Genomic DNA, 12,959 nt, shown 5'->3' with positions numbered 1-12,959 from the left:
TATGAAAGGAATTCCACATAAAAGAATAGTTCATGTATAAAATGTTAAAAGTTGTAACCAAAACAGGTCACTTGAGAGTAATACGATGCAAACATAATTTACACAATGCAAACATAATTTACACAAGGAAGTTTTGTCTCATATATCACGAAAAGATGACTCACTGGATTGTCGGAGTCACTTGCAAGTTTAAATAGATGAAATCGCCGGAGTTTTTTTTAAATACAAGGTTAATATCTAAACATCTTTTCTGTTTACTATATGATTGCCTGATGACAGTAGCTTAAGCGGCCAGATATAATATTACAACTCTATGTGTACTTCCGTGTACGTTCTGAGAAGTTGCGTTCCTTGAAATAAGTATACACAATATGAAGCCGCATGAATATCAAGAAAGAAGAGTAAATTTTCTAAAATGCATAAATTGATTTTAAATTATGCAAATTTAAATAACATGAAAAAGCTGGACACAAGAAGTCTATCAAACTCCTGTCTGTAAATAACTTAGGATTTGCAAGGACACCATTAATTTTTTAATGGCTTATCAAGGAAATAAAACGTTCTTAACCACAAACCGAAAGAGGAAGTACTTGTAAATACCGTTGGAAAATATATTAAAACTATCGGTAAGTGCATTTTAAGACAATATTTCAATATGATTCAAATGAATAATTCTTGATAAAAAGTAATTTTAAATTATCAATTTTAAAAAAGTCCCAAGTCCGAGCGTTAGCGAGGTTTTTTATCCATGCTGTCCCGAGGGTAGGGAAATAGAGAATAATAGGTTAGTGTCGTAGATGAGAAAGTTTATCTGGCGAGGTGGAGGAGGTTATCGGGTGAGCCGAAGGCGAACCTGATAACGTCCGGAGCCGAGCTAGATAAACTTTCTCCATCTTAGGCACTAACCTATTATTCTATTTATCGTGTCATTACTTCATTTTCCGATATTTGGCAATTTATTTTACAAAAATATGTGTGCGACAACCGCTTTAATGACGTCATATTCGTAATGACGTCACTTATATAATGGCGTGATTACCGGCAAAATTGCAATAACTTCTTCGTTTTTGAATAAAAACTCATTATTTGACCACTCATTTTCTTAGTTCGGACATTTCCAACACAATGATGATGGTTTCGTTGCAAAATTTCTTATGACAACAATATCGATCACAAGGTCACATGATCAACTGACCGTATATCACTGGTCACATGATCAACTGACGGTATATCAAGAAAGATATACGGCACCCTGATATCGGGTCGAAAATACTGCAAGTGACAGGATAAAACAGCTTTCGTGCACACCGGACTGGCGTTTCTTGCATATCAGACTGGCGTTTCCGGTTATTTTACCCATGCAAATCCTATCTGGCACTCCCCATGCCAGATGACTCTCGTGCTGTTAATGACAACTACTGGTTCATACACTAATAATATATTGTTTATGTAAAATACGAAAAATGCAGGTACCTTGATAGTTTCTCTCCGTTCCTTATAGTATATTTCTCGATTCAAAATACGTTAGTTTACTATAAAAACATAACGTTACGCTACAAATGACAAAACTAAAGTGGAACTTTGTTATTGTGCGTAACGCAAAACATGATGACGTCACTTCTGCTTACGGACGTTAATTTCCCGCGCTTTGTGTTCATTCTCCACTACAAGAAAGAGTGCTAAAACGAAACTATTTCTACCTTTTGTAAAATACGGTATGCAAGAAAAACGTCTGCCAGAATAAAATGCTAACATGTATACGATATGCAAGAAAAAATATCAGTCATGTGTTTACGAATCGGATGGAAATATCCGTTCCTCGGCCACCTGCGCATGGGCGGTAATTCGGCAAGCCTCATTACCGCCCAATGCGCAGGTGCCCTCGGGACGAATATTTCTATCCGATTCGTAAACACATGACAGATATTATTATTCCGGTGATTTTACTCATGCCGGCAAAACCCATCTGGCACCCCCATGCCAGATGACTCTCGTGCTGTTAATGACAAATAGTGGTTCATGCACTGATAATATATTGTTTATGTAAAAATACGAAAAAAACAGGTACCTTGATAGTTTCTCTCCGTTCCTTATAGTATATTTCTCGATTCAAAATACGTTAGTTTACCATAAGAACATAACGTTACGCTACAAACGATAAAACTTAAGTGGAACTTTGTTATTGTGCGTAACGCAAAACATCATGACGTCACTTCTGCTTACGGACGTTAATTTCCCGCGCTCTACTATAAGAAAGAGTGCTACAAAGAAAATATTTCTACCTGTTATTTGTAAAATACAGTATGCAAGAAAAATAATCTGCCAGAATAAAATGCTAACATGAAGACGATAATGCAAGAAAAAATATCAGTCATATGTTTACGAATCGGATGGAAATATCCGTCCCTCGGCCACCTGTGCATGGGCGGTAATTCGGCAAGCTTCATTACTGTCCAATGCGCAGGTGCCCTCGGGACGGATATATCTATCCGATTCGTAAACACATGACAGATATTTAAAATAGTCTTTCCCTAGGGAAAAACTTTGTCTAGAATAGCGTGCACTAATGTGACGTCACATAGTACTGGTACCATTGTGACGTCATAAACTTTATAAATAATGTCTGGAAATACCAAAGACCTATTTGTCTCCACGATCTATTTTGAACATGATAGGCAAGAAAAATGATCTAACATGTCTGCCTGTGTTAGACAGCTGTTTTCCCTACCCTCGGGACAGCATGGATAAAAAACCTCGCTAACGCTCGGTTTTCCATTCCACACTGTCCCTCGGGTAGGGAAAACCTCGTCTTACACAGGCAGGCATGTAAGAGCCTTATATTCTTTCGTCATATCAGTTTCTTGCGAAGTAACATTTCTCAACAGCATCGGTATCAGTATAAGGTGTTTGGTCTTTGAATAAGTTAAGAAAGAACACCATTTTGTGCTGTCTTTACTTTTACTTCTTAAATGTGATCGCCCGTGTTCGTCGTCCGACCGTCCGTCCGTCGGCGTCAACATTTTTACTTAAACATCTCCTCCGGTCAGAGTTAAACCACTTGATCTGTATAGCATCCTAGCATGGACTTTTCAACTTTTTTTCAAATGGTTAAGGCATTAATACTGCATTTTGGGGTCGCTTTAACTAAGAATAGAAAACACCTTTAAACGACTTCTTCTTACGAACAACTGGATGAGCCTTCACCAAATTCTTGGATAAACCTTTCTCAAGTCCGCTTGACTACATTTAATGGCCAGAAGATTTAAGATTAAACAAGACTTAAACATTTTTTCTCTTGAAAAGGTTTGTGGATGCTCACCAAGTTGGTCAGAAACATCATTGTATGAACATTTCTCAAATTTGTTCAAATACTTCTGCTTGGCTGTACGTTCTTTCCACAGGTGTTAACAATAGAAAAACCTTTCAGCGACTTATTCTGATGAACTGTATGGTTGGTCAGGTCTGTTTGACTTACTGACAGGACCTTTTCTGACCTCCACACTTTTTTCAAGATATTTGTTGCATATCTTTTTTTTCTTTTTCAAAATGATAATAGTAATAGAATTGATTTAAAACCAGCAGCAACATGAATAAAAAAAATAGCATGGCCTCTTTCTTGAAAGACAGTGTTGTATATTTCTTCTGTCGTTTTGGCTGCGGGAGTGTGGGGGTAACATATGTGTAACTTTGAACCCACCACTAGAACTTAAACAGTTGCTGTTGGAATTACAGAAAACTGAAAATAGGCTGACAAAGTTCAAAGGTAAGGGTAGATTTCCCGGAAACATAAAGCACCCGAAACACAGCCATAGAGCCGTGCTTCGCCAAATAGACCTTCAATAAAAAGAACTGCAACGGAAAATATTATAGACGGGTTGCTTCAAAACTTCAACAACAAATACATCTTAATTATAGATAGATAGATAGTTTATTCAAACAAAAGGCAATATGCCTATAATATAAATACATGAAAAACATCAGTGGTATAAATTGACGACGGATTCAATAGCGTTATCTTTGGATATGACGACAACGCTTACTATCTGTGGCATTCGTATTCAATTATACAGACCATCATATCCTACTTTACGACACTTGACTAGTTTGGGGAGGGGAGTCGTTTCTGATTTCACCAGTGCGTCAGACTAGAAACAAGCGATTTTTTTACTTTGTAGGCTGTGGTTTGCTGCTCTTTCTAGATCTGTTCATACTTCAGAAAAAATTGAATTTTCAACAGTCATTGAGGCCAAATGTATTCATTTGTTTAAATAGTTCAGCTTGAGAGCGAAAAATAGAAAAACCTTTACATGGTCAGTAGCATTCCATGATGGACCTTTCTCAAGTATTTTCAAATTGTTCCACTTGACTGTATTTAGGAGCCTCTTTATAAGTTTGAAAATACTGTTTGAAGTTGCTGTCCAGATTTCAATATATTACATAGTTTGCAGAGTGTTCCTTGGGATAATTTGTACCAAGGATGACCGTCCCGATTTATTAATTTTTTTATTAACAGTAGAAGCAACGTGCTGGACTTACATTTTTATCGAAATTATCTTGTCTGAAATGATCCATTTGAGAGTAATTTCACACAGTCATTCCTTTTACGGAAAAAAAGTTAAACATCATAGCCCAATGAAGCATATTTCTGCAGTTAAACACAAGGAAAGCGATCCAGTGTCGCCCTCTTGTTTCATTTCAGAGTTGTTTTGAATTTTAATTTACAACTATGGCGGCTGTTATGGGTCGAACTGAGGTCGGTATAAGACAGGTCGGCGGAGCTGTAACTGTAGCTAATGACCCAAAGGCTAGGCTTATGTACTATTTGAATTGTATATGCTCAGTACTGGACCTCAGTGATACAGCAAACCTGACCAGACTAAGGTTAGCTCTTTGTGCACTCCAGAAAATTCTATATTATTCATTTTGTTAGAAAATTATCAATATTAGTAAACGAATATCTCAGAAATATCTATATAAATTAAAACAAAGACAGCTTATTATATGTTGATTTGATATGAAAGTCGTTTGTCATCTATTCATTACGCTGAAGTATTTTAAAACTCGCACCGCTACTAAAAAAGATATGGTAGTTTGAAATTTAGGAAAATAACTTATCATGATGTAGGGGCAGCCGTTTTGATATTAATAACGTAATTTCTTTCATTCCAGTTTGAGAAAAAGTAAAAATTATCTTTCCAAATTACGAAAATACCGTACAAGTAAACTTCTAAAAATATATTAAATCCACCAATTTGTTTTATGTTACCATGGAAACAAACCATGTTTTGTTCGTAACTTTTTCATAGACAAATCGGAGAGTGTTTTACTGCCTTCAATGAGTAAACAAGGACTTACAGATAGGCAGAATACCAAAACAAAGTTGTCCTACCTTTTGATAAAAACTGATTTTTGAAAAAGGACATGTCTATATTTTGTTTCAATTGTACCCATCAATTGACAAGGCGCTTTACTTATCTGTGTTACCTAACACAGATTTTTTATATTGCTAAATTTACAATTTTGCAAAGTTACCCATCTGTAATACACGTACATGTAGTTCAGTTTTAAAATTGGTAATGATGTTCTTTTTTACTTCCATAGAAACTATAAAGAATACTCTTTACTGACAGAGGCAGAAACAGACGCTCTTGTAACACTCGGCATCCTTCTCTCACCTGACGAGCTTTGTGGAAAAGTTATTTTTCAGGTATTCATTTGTAAACAATGAGAAAACGTTTAAGGTGATGGACCCGTCATGACATATTACATAATACCAAACTATTCCCTACTTACGATTTCGGCACACTCCAGTTTTTAAACGAAAAACCACGTGCCGTTAGCTACAAAAAGCCAGGAGCTTAATGAAATACTTATCACAGGGAAATTCCGATGTAAATTTCGGTCCACTATTAATTATTTCCTCAATAGTTACTGTGCTTTTAAGTTTAAAAGGGAAATTTAAAAAGGGTATTACACAGGACACTGTGTTAACCTTTTTATGTATGGGGAATAAAAGGTAAAAGGTTTAAAACACGCATCTTTTTTTGAAGAATTTCCCATATGTTCTATTTAACATGACTCCAATACAATCACCGTCCAAGTTTTGCTATGGCCCGGTCAAAAATTCAACACAAAATTTTGCGGGAAAACCAAAACTTGAAGAAAAAAAAAGAAAACGGGCTTTTTCGTTAAAACCCCATTCGTGCTTGAAAAAGTTTTTTTTCGTAAATGTTTAAAAAATGTAATCGAATTAAATATATAATAAAAAGGAAAAAAAAAGATCGACAAAATTTAGCTTCACATTTTTAATTTCTAGAAAGGCCCCAAACGCAGTTTATTTTTTTTAAACGCTAGATATCCCATCCATTTAGAAAAAGAGCTTTACACAAAATCAAAATATATGACGACATAATTCTTAATGGAAAAATTTTTTTCTAGGAGCACCCAAATTCTATATTTCTTGGATTTGTTCTGTTTATTCAAAGGTTTTTCTGAAAAATTAAGAATTAACTTTTTTTGTATACCCAAAATTTATTTTGGGGATAAGCAAGTTGGGGAGAGCCCAACGGGTTCTACGAGATAGGCAGTACATAGGGCCCTTTTAGTCCTGATTCTATTATAACGGGGGCCCAACGCGGGGACCGCTCCATGATCATGGCGTTCAACCCATACGGGCGGTAAAAAATTGGGTAAAACCCATGCGACTTCCCCCCCTCGTCTTTCCAAAATAGCTGGGCTGCCCCCCAGGACCAGTTTTCTGGCGCGGAAGGACACAGAGGTTTTTCCCGAGTATACCCCTTAATAAACCAAAAGTGCGGCGGATGTTGTTGTAAAATACTATGGGGTTTGTTCTTCGAAGGGGCACATTCATTTATAACCATAAAATATTAAATTTTAAATCAAACAGACACTAAAAAATTTTAAAATATTTTTAAAAAATAGTGTTCCAAAACCAAAAAAAGGTTTTCCCCACGAACTGGTAAAACACTTTAACAATTTTTTAGAGAAAATTGTTGATAGATATAAAAAAGAAAAAAAAGGACCAAAGACAAATTTTATCTTTTCGTATTTTAAAAAATTAAACGCCCCTAAAGTGTATTGTCATTCAAGCCTTAGTTGGAAAAATTAATTTTATTACCCTTTTTCCCCTAACTTTAATGAAATAAAAGAAAAATTTATGTTTTGTTAAATAAAAAAATTTTGCTCCGCAAGAAATTTTTGAAACGAAGCTCGTTGCAAGTCGACCCTTTCTCAAACAAACGTAGGGCGGATTAAATTTATAAAGTCGAAACGAATAGATAGATTTTTTCGGCGGCTAAATCTAAAACTTTTGGCGTTCCATTGATTATACTCTTGTTGTCCCACCCGTTGTTGCCATAAAAGTTTATTTTTCTCGTGTTTTTTTGGCATTGATGTAGTGCAAAAAATAACACAACGCTTTTTTTCTAGACGGGAAAAGTACACACGTCCCCAAAAAATGGTTTTCTGGTGTCATATTTTTGGGAATAAACCAGTAAGACAGGGGAAATCGTCACATTTAAATTGATAAAGGGGTTGCAAATGAACGAAAATGGGTCAAAAATTTTATACAACAGGTTGCATCAAAGTAAAAATATCTTCCGAAGAATTGGGTTTTTAGAATCAAGCAATCCTTAATCCCAATAATTTGAATGTAAATTTTGAACAATATTGTCAATTCTTTTCGGTGTCTTCAGTAAAATTTTTAAATACTGATTAAATTACCAAGTGATTTAACAGAATTAAAGTGATACCCAAGCAGTGTTTCCCCCCTTTGGGCCCAAGGGAGACACTGCGTAGGATTTGTGGCCCTAGACTTTGGGTTAAATAAGCTCCGCTGTACAAACTTGTCGAATCTAAATCTGTACCAACAATTTTGTCAATTGTTCTTCTAACATGGGTCTGATTAGAAATTTTCGTGGGTGTATTTTTTTTTTTAAGCAAAAAACGGTCGGTGAGGGTTTTCGATTCGAGGTAACTATGCCCTTCAGGAAAAAATTGAAAAAAACATCATCCTTTTCATTCCCCAAGGTATGCGATAAAAAGAGTAAGAGAAAAATTGGGGAATCGTGCTACAGGTGTTAAAACCTTTTGAAACATGTCTATTTGCAAATTAATTTTTTTTTTCCAATTCAGGTAGACAAAAACCTGTCCCAAAACCCTGCGGGTTTTATATTAAAAGCTGAAAATTTTAAAAGTATGTAAACAATTATGTAAAATTTTTAGATTTTAATAATGCACATTTTTTTAAAAAACTTTCGGAAAGATTTTATTTCGTTGAAGACGTGATAATCTAATTACGATGATCGACAACGTGTTGTGTGTCTAATTTTCCTGTTAAAGCTTTTTTTCCTTTTCAGTTTTTTTCCCAGACAACTGAAAAAGGGCTTTTACAGCTTTTCCCCTTTTTAAATGTGCGTTATAACATATGTATTCTTATTAAAATTGTTTATGCGCAGGTATTTTGAAAATGAAAATTAAAAACCGTGTTAGTCCCCCTTTTTAAACCCCCGTACGAGCGGAAATAATTACATTTTATTTTTGAAAAATATATATTGCAATTCTATGTTTACAAAGTTTTATTAATAAGCTTAAATAAAACTTTTTTAGAAATATTTCTTTTAATTTTTTTGTTTGTGTTGGTGAAAAAACATAAACTAGGTCAAAAAAAAATTCCCAAAATTTTGTTCATCGCTAAAAAAAAGGGTTTTTTTTTGGGGGGGGGGGGGGGGGGGGGGGGGGGGGGGGGGGCGGGGGTTCACACCATAAATTATTTTTAAACCATGAAGGAGAATAAAACAAATTACCACAAAAATACAGCATTTCTTTTTAAAGATAAAGAGAAACAAGCTAAAATTAATTATCATTTATTTTTTTTAAAGGGCAAACATTGAAAGCATTCGAATTGCGATTTTTCACTTTCCTGTAAGAAAAGAAAGAGCACAAAAATTTGTGTTAACCCCTTGCTAAATCATACCTTTTAAAACGTTATATAAAGCAAAAAATATGACACTATCCATTTGTCGAAAATAATTTTTGAGAAAAAAACGTGTTCTTTGAGTAAGGCATGATTACAGTGAACGACGAGACACAATGAACCGAGTTAAAAGAAACTTTTACACCTTTTAAAAAAAAAACAGAACGGCAGTTCGATTTATGAAAAAGGGTACCTCAAAATTTTAGCATTTGACGAGTCTTTTTCCCAGTTTGCCGACGGGGATGCCCCTATTTGGTGCCCCTTTTTGTCTGACAGAACACACGGGCCCGTCATCCAACTGGAGCTAGTACCATTCTTCTCACAGAGTACGTTTTACCTCTAACCCATCTGTTGACCGTACTACTCTGCAATTTGTAAGTAATACGTCTTTAATGTAAGTTTATGAAGGTCTATTTAATTTTTCAGCGGAAACTTCTTTTTAAAAAAAAAAATGCAACTCAAATATCATTTTTCAAAACATTCCGACTCACATCAAACCCTTTGGGGAAATAGACTTAGATTTCAAACTTGTCTGTTCTACAAGAATACCTTTAATATACCTTCTCTTAAGAAAGCAGTGCCGCAGTCATTTCTATTAATAGGATGTTTTTTCCTTTTCTATTTTTTACTCAAAAAAAATTTTTCAACGCTCATGTTTTTTTACGCTGAAAGAATCTTCATTTTTTTACACTTCATCGTAACTTACAGCCGATACCCACTTTCCAAAATATAAGTGAGGTTGAGCAAAATTTAAGAGAAAATACAGGGATGGAGACAGACAACTGATTAAAATTTCACTCAAAAAGATAAAAAATCTGTAAATTTACCTTTTTTGGCACGGATATGTTCACATTTTCCAAGTTGTTTGTGCTTTAGATTATTATATATTATCAAACAAAAAAGGAAATATTCAAAATTCCCAACATTCGGGAAATTTTTTGGTTTAGATTGTGAGGTACGGGAAGGGGGTACCCCCCTCCTTCAAGGCGGGGGGAGCGGGGGTGTTGGGGGAAACCCCCGGGAATTTTTGAAATATGGTATAAAAGGGGGCCTCGGTTTTTTTTTTGGGTCAAAAATTTTGACGTAAGGGGGAAAACTCCTGAAGGAGGTTCCCCCTGGATTTTTTTTGAAATGTAGGTATTAAAGGAAATTTTTTTGGGGTCAAAATTTTTGAGCTACGGAGGGGGGTATCTTCTCCGTTAGGAGGTGGGAGGAATCCCCCTGTCATTTTTCAAAAAGGGAAAAAATTTACCCCCCCTGGGCATTTAGGTTGAAATCTGAGTACAGGGGGGAATTACCCCGAAATTTTTGAAAAAAATATGCAATGGGGGCCCCCCGGGTTTTCATTTTTGGGTTTAAAAATTTTGAGGTAGGGGTTTGTAGGATCCCCCCTTTTTTAAGGGGGCGGGGGAGTTGAAATTTTTTTTGTATAAATTGTGAAAAAAATATTTTTCCTATGCCAAAATAGTGGATGCAACTTTGAAGAGTATAAGTCAATTCTCAGCCGACTGTGGGGTGGGGGCACGGACCTAATCACTGTATTTTTACATTTCAGATTAATATTAGCATTGACTGTCTGCCTTTATATCCATTTTAGAATAATTTTCATGTTGATTAATCCCATTTTTCATTCATAATTATTTGGAAATTTTTCAAAATTTTAAATGCCACAGCTCTTTTAAAATAGGTGAGAGCGGTTAAAAACAAAAATGAACTGACAATCAAAAATGCTTCGTTAATCAGAAACACTTTGAAAAAACATATATTTAACCGACAAAAATTGACAAAATATCTCTGTTTTTTTAAATTTTGTGATTGTTTTCCGGGCTTCTAACATAACAAAAGGTTTTTCGGCTTAAATGATGAAGAATTTTAAAAAGGGATTCAATGGGATCAATAATAAAGAAAGCGCCATTTTGGGAAATTGGTATCACACAACATGCATCCCACTCCCCCTTACACCGGCAACCTTGAACCATTACGTAAAACCCAAATTGCCCTTTTCAAAATTGCGGGACAATTACAATGTTTTACTACAAAAAATACACCCCTTTACAGTCTATCATGCCTAAGTTATTAAGTCTTTTAAGGGGCCTCAAATTATTTTAGATACTCTAAATCGTGGTATTTACCCCAAAATGATTTTTTTCGCAACTAAGCAGCGATGCAGCGCAGGCCCCAGCTTGGAAGGGCTGGTTGCTTTTTCACGGTTACAAAATTCTTTGCAATAGAAAATTTTTATGAAAGAGTTTATTGGGTATTTGGAAACTCACGTGACCCCCGTTTTTGGTTTGTAGGCCGCTGCTTCACAACGGGGTCTCCCCCAGCCCCCAGCAACAGTGGTTTGGTTTTCGTTACTTAGTCGGCTTTCACCTCTGCAATTTTCGGTCGCACATGGGGCTTCTGTTATAAAAGAAACTCCCTTCGTCATGTGACCAGTAACTCAATAAAACACCAGCATTAAAGTGATAAAGAGCCGTTTTTAAAATATACCCTTTATTTTTTTTTTTATTTTATGGACAGTCCCATCCAAAGTGTCCCGGGATGGTCAGCAGGGCTTGTGGGGAAAGAACCAAACGTATGTACTATTACAAGAGATGAACGATGAAAAAAAGGGGCAAAACGCAAGATATTCCAATTCTAATTAACGTTTTTTCGGTGAGTCACAAAAAACCGGTCTCCCCTTTCCGCTGAGAAACTGCAGAACATGAATCATCCTTCGTTTTTTTGAAGTAAAAATTTTGTTTTGTTTAAAAAATTACATAAAAAAAAGAATGCATAGAGACAGAAAAAAAAATATACGTGACTTTTAATTGCAACTATAAATCAGTGAAAGAACCAAAAAGGGTCAAATTTGCAAAGACCTTTTTTTGGGAAAGTAAAAATCTTTAAATAAAAAATTTTCTTTAGTTAATTTTTCAAGTGAAAAAAAAATCATATAAACCCCAGGCAGGGAAAAAAAAGGGGATTACTTCTGTAAAGTGGGTTTCACATAGTTGAAAACTGTTATTGGTATTTTTTCCCCTTGCGACATCGAAATATAATCCTAATTTGTTCTTAAAGTTAATTCCGTGAAGGCAAAAAGTTTTTGTACTTTTAATTATGGAACGGTCCATTATTTAAGTAATGATAAACAGTACGATATTGGTTCATTCCTTAATAAGGCACAGTAAATCATGCTGATAATAAGTTCCCAAATCGACACTAGTATATAATAGATAGATTTATAAATTTATTTCGGCGTAGGAAACATACAATACCAAACAAACTAACACTTGACCAACAGCAGCGCTACCCCCCATGAAACACAAACATTCTATCCACTTTTTTTTGTCAAATTGAAGAAAAAGATATTCAAGAATAAAACCTTGCCGGGTATTTAAAATTGTTGGACAAGAATGTTTAAGTAGGCAGATTTTTTGGGGATCAAATACGGGACCTTTGGAAAAAGATAAAGAACTCACAGACAGTTTTTAAAAAAGTTACTCTAAGACATTCTTTTCATTTTTTTAATGAAAAACAGATGTTTTGTAAAACCCACCGCCAATTTCTCCCAGCCAAGGATTAAAGTTTCTGAGTTTTTTTTTTATCAAAGTGGACCAATACATGTCAGTAGGGGGAACATTTTGGCCTATTTAAGATACGACAGGGATATATTTTAAATTTTTTCAGGTAACACCACCCGACAAAAACACGATTTTTTTAAATTTTTTTTCCGGCTTTTAAAAGGTAGGAACGACCCCGAGGTCCCTCGGATATTGTTTTCAATGTTGGCCCTGAAATAACTACCGCCCTTCCGCTGCATACGTAAAAGAAAAAAAATTTTACGAGGGTTTAATTTTCGCTAAATTCGCAAACTCACACCCGTGAAATTAACCTTCGTAAAACAAATTTAGTAAAATTTTAAAAATTTTTTTAACAAAAAAATTTTTAAATTTTTAAATTTTTAAAAAATTTTTTTAAC

At 35.0% G+C, this 12,959-nt stretch overlaps 1 long non-coding RNA gene across 1 annotated transcript; it reads left to right on the top strand.

Moving 5' to 3' along the window:
* Positions 1-222: 222 nt before the first annotated feature.
* Positions 223-5,708, top strand: LOC123561163 (uncharacterized). Its single transcript, XR_008365908.1, has 3 exons — positions 223-626; positions 4,700-4,881; positions 5,602-5,708. It is a non-coding gene; the product is annotated as an uncharacterized LOC123561163 (long non-coding RNA).
* The last annotated feature ends 7,251 nt before the right edge of the window (positions 5,709-12,959 follow it).

This window comes from Mercenaria mercenaria, chromosome 10, assembly GCF_021730395.1.
Source record: "Mercenaria mercenaria strain notata chromosome 10, MADL_Memer_1, whole genome shotgun sequence".
Taxonomy (NCBI): domain Eukaryota; kingdom Metazoa; phylum Mollusca; class Bivalvia; order Venerida; family Veneridae; genus Mercenaria; species Mercenaria mercenaria.
This window is presented reverse-complemented; position numbering and strand designations above follow the sequence as displayed.